At 34.8% G+C, this 9,107-nt stretch overlaps 1 pseudogene; it reads left to right on the top strand.

Moving 5' to 3' along the window:
- Window positions 1-7,256: 7,256 nt before the first annotated feature.
- LOC102819197 lies at window positions 7,257-7,478 on the top strand (annotated as a pseudogene).
- Window positions 7,479-9,107: the final 1,629 nt, after the last annotated feature.

Raw genomic sequence — 9,107 nt, 5'->3', positions numbered from 1 at the left:
GGCACTGATATCTGATGGAATGCAAATTGAAATCTTTCAACAAATTTATGTGGAACTCACCTATGCCAAGAAATTTGGGAGAAAACTACCTGGCCAAATGACTAGAAGAGACCCATATTTATACTCATTCTAAAGAGGGGTACCCAGCGAAACACAGAAATCACCGGATGATTTTTCATTGATATCCCATGGGAGTAAAGCTTTACTAAACGTAATACAAAAATGGCTGCAACCATGCATTGACAGAAAACTTCCAGATTCAGAAGAGGACGTGAAATGAGGGATATTCACCACGTCAGATGGATCTTGATTAAAGCAGAGAATAATACCAGAAAGATGTTTACCTGTCCCTTACTGACTACCCAAAAGTTTTCATTTGCATGGATCTTGACAAGCTGTGGACAACATTGTGAAGTATGAGTATTCCAGAACACTTAATTGTGCTCATGAGGAACCTGCAATAGACTAAGAGGCAATTGTTTGTACAGAATAAGGGAACACAGAATGGTGTAAAGTTAAAGAAGGTGGGCACCAGGGTTGTATTCTTTCACCAATTTATTCAGTTTGTATGCTGAGAAAATAATCTGAAAAGCTGGATTATATGAAGAAAAACATGACATCAGGATTGGAGGAATATACATTAACAAGCTGTGATATGCAGATGATACAACCTTGCTTGCTAAAAGTGAAGAAGGCTGAAAATAATTACAGAAGAAGATCAAAGACCACAGCCTTCAGTGTAGGTTGCATCTCAATGTCAACTAAACAACAATCCTTACCACTAGTCCAATAAATAACATCCATATCAATGGAGAAATGATTGAAATTTTCAAAGACTTTATTTTGCTCAGATCAACCATCAACACTCATAAAAGCAGAGTAAAGAAATAAAACAACATATTGCATTAGGTAAATCTGCTGCACAGGACCTTTTTAAAGTGTTGAGGAGCAAAGATGTCAGTTCAAGGACTATGGATATCCTGACCCAAATCATGGTATTTTCAATAACCTCGTATGCATGCAAAAGTTGGACAGCAAATAAGGAAGACTGTAGAACAATTGATACATTTGAGTTATGGTCCTGGAGGAGAATATTAAAAATGCCTTGGACTGCCAAAAGAACAAATAGATCTGTCTTGGAACATGCATAGTCAGAGCCCTCCTTGGAAGCCAGGATGTCCAATCTTTGTCTCTCATACTTTGGACATATAATCAAGAGGAACCAGTCACTGGAGAAGGTTATCATGTTTGGTAAAGTGCAAGGTCAGAGAAAAGACCCCCAATGAGATGGATTGGCACAGGGGCAACATCAATGGGCTCAAATGTAGCAATGATTGTGATATTGCCAGAAATCTGGGCTGTTTTTCATTTTGTTACTCAAAGGGTCTTTATGAGTTGGTACCAACTCTCTGGCACCTAACAACAACAGCAAGTATTTTATTACATTTTCTTATCAGTTAAGAGGGATCAGTCCCCGGAGAAGGACATTATGTTTGATTGGGCAGTGAAAAACAGGAAGACCCTTAATGAGAATTAATTGACATGGTGTCAGCAACAATGAGTTCAAACATAATAATAATTGGGAGGATGACACAGGACTGAGTAATGTTTCATTCTGTTTTACATAACGTTGCTATGACTCAGAACTGACTCAAAGGAACCTAACAACAACAACAACAACAACGTATCAGTTTTTCATGCTCCAAGATTAGTATCATGAACATACACATGGTCTTAACCTACATTCAAGAATTATTGACATTCTAAAATGGCTTTGAAAATAAAATAGAAAAAACAAACAAAAAACTAAAATCAAAACCACAGCCAAACCAAATTACACAATATTAACAAACCACAACCTTTAGGTTCTTAATGAAAAGCTCTGTGAAATCAGGAGCTTAATATTTTAGTTATATGTTTTCTGATATATAAATAATATGCCTATTTTAAAAATACAAAACAATCTTATTATGTTTAAAAATATTTTTGCAATTAATATTCTGTTTTGCAAATTTTTATCATGCTTTCTCCAGCATCATATCTATCACCAAGGCTGATTTGGTAATCCTTTCTCGTGTTTTCCCATCTTTGCATTCCAATTATTAGTAATCATCAATACATTTTGATTGAGTGGTTGGTCAATTTCAGACAGAAGCAGTTATTTTGTTAAGTGCTGTCATGTTTGAAAGCTGCTAATTTTCCTGCATTCATACTTCATACCTTCCGTGTTCTGATTATTAATGGCTGCTCACAGCAGTTTGCCCTCACTTTGAGTTGTGCCCATCAGCAAATGAAGGTCCCAAAGGTAGCTTTTGAGTGCCTTCCAACCTGAGTGGCTCATCTTCTGGCAGTATATCTGGCAATATTTTGGTGCTATTCATAATCTTTATTTTCCAGCACTATTTCTGGTGTGACACAATAAGGTAAGTATTGGACTGCAAAGTTGATTTGAACCACAGGATCAGCAGTTCAAATTCATTAGTCGTTCCTTGGAAGCCATTTACAGGGTCACTATGAGTCATAACTGATTCCATGGCACTTAAGAACAACAACATACCTGGCAATGTTTTACAGGTATTCTTAATATTTTCAGGGGCTAAACACTCAGAAGTTCTCTGCCTATCTTTCTTCCTAGTCTATCTTAGTCTGGGAGTTTGCTGAAACCTATTCGTAGTTGACCCTGCTGGTATTCAAAATACCCCTACATAGTATTCAGCAACACAGCAATCCTAAAGCCACCACAGTATGACAAACTGACAAAGTAGTTATTGCTACTGTTTGGAGACTATAAATTAGCTCCAATTTTCTTGTAAAAAATTTTTTTTTACTTTGAAAAGTCTTCTTGATCTTCATCTTCAGAAATGAATAATATTAATAAAATATTAGATGTTAGAAAATACTAGAAAATAATTAGAAATATTAGAAAATAATTAGACCACAATTATTTTGGATGGATTAAAATGAAAGGAACATGTTGCTTTCTTTTTTGTTTTTAGCTTGCCAATATCTATGTCTGTTGTTTGTTGTTGTTGTTAAGTGCCCTCTTGAGACCAGAACTACACCACACATGATACAAACTATGTCTCAGTCAAAATGGAATATGCTGCTAATTACCACATTAGTCAAACATATCAGACATTAGGGAAAAACAAAGAAAAAGGTAGGTGAATATGTTGTTGCAGTTAAGTGCCATTGAGTCTGTTCTGACTCTTAGCAATACTCTTGCAAAATGTAATGGAAAGCAGTGGCTGTTACTGAAACCATGCCCCTAATTTCCCTGGTATAGCTTAGAGTTTTTCAGCACCTTTCATTGGTTTACTAGCTTGGATACAAGATGTTTATGCTCTGCCTGTACGAAGAAAATACTTTATAAATGCATTATTCAAATTTCCTTCCAACTTAAAAAAAATTTCCTATATAGGGTTACTAAGGACAGCTGGTGGATTTGAACTTCTGACCTTGTAGTTTGCAGTAGAGTGCTGATCTTATAGCACCATACTAGGAGAGTTTGTTATGAAACATTCAAGAAGGGAAATTTCCATTTGTGATTTATATATATTCATAAATCTTCTTTATGTCATTCTTCTCTGCTTCTCTCTCTTTTTCTCTGTGTGTCTGATTTTAACTTTCACTCTATTTATATATTTGTATAAATATATTTATTTTGCATATCTATCTATCTATGTATGTATGCATGCATGTACACACATGTATAATTTTTATTGTCTTTTTTCCAGCCTTTGTGTTGTTCATTTACAATGAAACTAGAGAATGCATGAGAGGGATTTGTAGCTCACAATACTCTTGCAAAATGTAATGGAAAGCAGAGGCTGTTACTGAAACCATGGCCCTAATTTCCCTGGTATAGCTGTTTATAGGGGAAAAAAAGTAAAAAGATTTTTTAACATTTCAGAATTTCAGTGGTTTTCACTATAGTAGAAGTGATTGGCTAAAGTGCAGCTGCTTACTCTGTGTATGACAAATAGAAACATATTACTTAACCTTTTTTAGATCTTCCTCTTTATGCGGTACAATGGCATGCTTAGGTTAAGTGATCTCTAAAGGCTTTTTTTCCTCTAAAATGAGAATTATGGACAATATTACAAGCGATTGTCAATATATGTATATGTAGGATCAGTTTCTTCAGCAAAGTGAAGTCAAATTCTGTTAACTAATCAGCTTTTCCATGGAAAGAAGCCAACAACAAAGACTATATAATTTGCTGTTTCCCTTCATTAGTTTATGACTCTGAGGAAGTCTGTGCATGAATTATAATCTTTATTTAAAATATTCCATGAACAGGATGACTCATCTTGTTTTAAAATGAGTTCTTAGTGACAAAAACATGGTATTTGAGTCACATCCTCTGAATTTTAGCTTGGAATTGAAGGCTTAGAGTTTTTCATCACCTTTCATTGGTTTACTAGCTTGGATATAAGATGCTTATGCTCTGCCTGTAGGAAGAAAATACTTAATAAATGCATTATTCAGCTTTCCTTCAAACTTAAAAAAAAAATGCTTATTTATCTTAGATTACATTCAATCTGACAAACTTTTTGAGTAGTAGCAATGGTAATGGAACCTAAAAACAAAATTAAATAATTGCTGTCTTATGCAATATTAAACTACAGTAGTCTGTTTAGTGGGCATAACTTTTCCAATATTCAATCCCCTTTTCTCCTCTATACTTATGCACTAAATTAAAGATAACTTCTAAATCCTTGATTATTCAATTTCAATTTGTCTGTCCTGGCTTCATTTTCTCTTTCATCCAGTCTTGAATCCACAAATCCTTACTTCAGTGCCTTCTCTAAAGTTCTCAACTGCTTTGTCTCTATATCTTTCTCTGCCCCTGGACTAACTGTAAAACTGGGTTATTCATTGCCTATTTCCAGGAAATTGAGCACTTCTAAAAAAATTCACCCAAATCTAGGAGTTTTGTAGAGAACAAATTTAGTTTCTGACTTCAATAGGGTCCATATATATTTCTGGAGATCCTTTAAGATTTTAATTAATGTCTGTCTTTCATGCAATAATCTTCTAAATTATCACAATTCTTCTCAAATTCTTAACCTGCCCTTATTGCCAACCAGAAATTGACTGTGTCTGAACTTCTTACACAAAACAGTCCAGAATAAGATAATTTTTTTAGTTTCCTAACACTTCATCTGAAACATATCTGTGTTCACTCTTACATTCTTTTTCCCTTTCAGAGGAAGCAGTTACTGTAAAAAATGCCCTTTTTAGTCATGGATCATATCATTCACATATCTTTAGGCACTATATAAGTATCATGGGTGAATCTTCATTTATTGAATATCAAGGTACTTACGTATCATTGATAAAACTCAGCATTTCTTTTTATACTAATTCTTTCATCTCAACGTTATATCCCTGCAACCCCAAACAACTAATACATCCAGAACTCAGTTCAATCCTGTGAGTTTTTCCAGGCATCATATCATACTGTCATTGTTGTTGTTACATGCTGTCGAGTCGATTCCGACCCATAGTGACCCTCTATAGGGTTTCCAAGGAGCAGCTGGTGAGCTTGAACTACCAACCTTGCAGTTCAAATGGCTTTGCTGTCTGGCACACTAACACACAGTGCCACACCCGGACTCCTCACATTATATTACTCAGTATAATAGCAATTTTTGGTGTTAAGTGTCGTCAAGTCCGTTATGACTCATAGCAACCCTGTATAGAGTTTCTCTGGAGCAGCTGGTGGGTTTGAAGAGCTGACCTTGTGGTTCAAAGTAACCTTTTGATCCAACACATTATCCTGTATTGCCGCACCAGGACTCCAGTAGAACTAACCTTCTTGAAATAATATCCTTCAATTCTTACTCATGATATTCAAACATAATTCTTTGAAACAAGGATCTCATCTCTGTAAAGTCATGTGCTACATGTGATGACATTGACAACAAACTTATAATTGAAAATAATAAATTTTAGTTTGATTCTCATATAGTTAAATTTTTATAGCCTTTAATAGTCTAGTTGACAATTTTCTTCTCATTAAAATTCTCTTTCTCTTGGTTTTGTTGTTTTCCCCTTTACTTTGCTGTGTTCATCTCATTTTAAAAAGTTTTGTGTTTCCCATGGTTTTATCTGAAGTTCTACTATCTTGTCGACATGTATTAGATAGCAAAAGGGTGGACTCTGGAAAATTTTGTGTTGATATCTCAATGTCATAGCAGCATAGCATATGCCCAACTGTGAGAGAGTTCCTGTTGAATGTTCCCTGCTCTCTCAACTCAATTTCGTAACACTTACCTCCTAATTTCTTAATCCTAAAGCAGTTGTTTGATCTTCTCCCCTTAGGCAATACCATTTTAGTTTCCTTCAATTTCACCAGATTGCAAATCATCTAAGATTTTTTTCAGCTCTCTGTATTCTAATTGTTGACTTAATCTGTAAATTCCTAAATGCCTCTTCCATCAATTTTAGTCTCTCTATAAACACTCTGTATTAGTCCTAGTTCTCAAAATTCTCAACTTTACACATTATACAGAAAATCACCTAATTGATGTTTCTGTGTCTACTTTCTTTTACTTCTTTTATAGATTTAATATTTTAAAGATCTTATTGTTCACACACTGTGTAAATCTCTAAATTATTCTCCATTATTTCAAATACTTTAAAGTGTTCAAGAGCAAAGCTATCAGTTTGAGAACTATGACCCAAGCCATGACATTTTCAATTGCCTCATATAATGTGAATGTAGATCAATGAATAAGGAAGGTTATAGAAGAATCGATGCATTTGAATTATGGTATTAGAGAAAAATATTAAACAATCAAGACAGATTTGCTTCTTTTTCTGATAGTCCATGATACTTTCGATGGACCATAATTTATTTACTGATGCTTCCATGAGTGTTAATTATGAAACAAACAAATCTGTCTTGAAAGAAGTATAGCCAGAAACTTCCCTAGAGGCAAAGGAAGGTGAGATTTGGACTCTTAAACTTTGAATGTGTTGTCAAGAGAGACTAGTCTCTGGTGGAAGGGTCTCATAATTGGTAAAGTGGTGGTTCAGTTAAAAAGAGGAAATTTTCCAAGCCAATGGGCTCAAACATAACAATTGTGAAGATGACATAAGAATGAGCAGTGTTTCATTTTGTTGTACAGAGATTCACTACTAATCAGAACTGACTGGATGGTACCTAACAACAATTATATACAGTGATGCCTATTAGAAATCTGGAGGTTGTTGTCTCTGTCAAAAAAGGGCAAGAATTCGGGATCATGCCCACGTAGACTGCGAGTGGCCCCACCGAGGACAAGGTGGAGATCCTGGAGTACAACTTTAACAAGGATAGCAAGCACCCAGACCCCACCACGCTGTGTCTCATTTCAGCTGAGGCTGGCCTTTCCCAGGAGGAGACCCTGAAATGGTTCAAGCAATGCCTAGCCCAGTGGTGACGATCAGAAGGCCTGCCCTCAGAGTGTGGATCTGTTACTGACTGATGTAGATGGTGGGTGCTGACAGCATCTCTTGGTGAAGACCATCTGCTGTTTCTTTTCTCAGCTCTTTTGGTTTCTCAGTGTAGTGTTGTATTATGTTCCATTGTTGACTGTGCCCTATTTAATACAATGTTGTATTTTTAAAAATGTACATAAATAATAATAACAATAAAAAGTAATGTTATGAAGCAATGTGCAAGCTTGTGGGGAAACCAGTGGTTTAGCTGGGAAGACAGTGTGACTTGCAGTTCCCTTTGGGTGGTGATGACAAATGATATGAAAACTATTTCAATTTGATTTTGATCATCATCTCCCAGTAGCATTTACTGGGAGCATTTTACCATCCACTTCAAACAAGCAAGACCTCTGTCCGAAAGGGAATGTGACTGAGAGAAGGAAACATTTTTCTCCCGAATCTACATCCCTAAATTGGTTTCCCGATGCTCTGTTTAAGTACATTGATGATCCAATGAGAACACAGTCATTCGAAATCCTTAGAGCAATGTCTTGGATTATAGCTTCATTTGCTTGTAAAGTACCCACTCAGACTAAATGAAAGAAATTCCAACAACTGGCAGAAAACCAAGTAACCCTAAAGGGGGGAATGGGATCCACAGACAATCTTGAATTTGTCTTATTTAATAAATTTGTTAAGTATATTTTGCTCAATAAAATGAACTGCTTCTTGTCTCTGAAACAATATTCTTAATAAAATCTAACTTTTTGTTGAAAACATAAAAAAAAAAAATGGACAAGAGTTAACGTTCAAGATGATTTTTTTTCTGACCACAAAGGTAAATGTCAAAGATAGACAAAGATTAAGGTGTTAAATCAATTTTTTGGAACTCAAGGTTGCATATATTTTGAAACATTGTAGAAAACTTCCAGATCCAATCCTGTGTTCCTTGTAGATCTTTTTTTTCTTTTTTTAATTTTAATTATGAATATTCAGTGTTTCAGTATTGGTAATCTCTTGATGCAAACTTGGATTAAAATGATTCTCAATTACCTATTTAAGACATATGCTTTATGTTTTTGCATTTAGGCACAGTTGAGTTGATTCTGATTCATAGGGTCTCCTTATGATGAAATAGAGCTCTCACATATGGATCTTCTAGACTGTATTTCTCTCACAAAGCCCCTGGGTGGTTTGAACTAATAACTTTTTTGATGAGCAACTGAGTACTTAACCATTGTGCTCTCAAGCCTTCTTATCTGCTTTATAACTTTATTTCCAAATCTAAAAATATCATATTTGTTGGCGAATGATTTAAAATCATTAGAATTATTTAAAACTGTTTATTTTTAATATATAAATTTTAAAATGTATTTTGCAAACAATGCACAATACTCATAAAACAAAATGTATATATGATGTTTTGTTCTGTTGTGCATAAGGTCTCTATGAGTTGGTATCTACATGATGGCACCTAATAATAGTAATATGATGTAAGATTTATTTGTATTATGATAGATATTAATTCAGTAAATACAAAAGTTGTTTGTACTGTGGAATTTCAGTTTAAACAGGCATTATTTTATTGGTTATCATATTATATCACAGGGGCAATGGGCTCAAGTGCAATAACAACTGTGAGGACAGCACAGGACTGGGTAGTATTTTATTCTGTT

The sequence above is a fragment of the Chrysochloris asiatica genome, unplaced genomic scaffold (genome assembly GCF_000296735.1).
Source record: "Chrysochloris asiatica unplaced genomic scaffold, ChrAsi1.0 scaffold00193, whole genome shotgun sequence".
NCBI lineage: Eukaryota > Metazoa > Chordata > Mammalia > Afrosoricida > Chrysochloridae > Chrysochloris > Chrysochloris asiatica.
The sequence above is the reverse complement of the archived record's forward strand: the minus strand, read 5'-3'. Positions and strand labels throughout refer to the sequence as shown.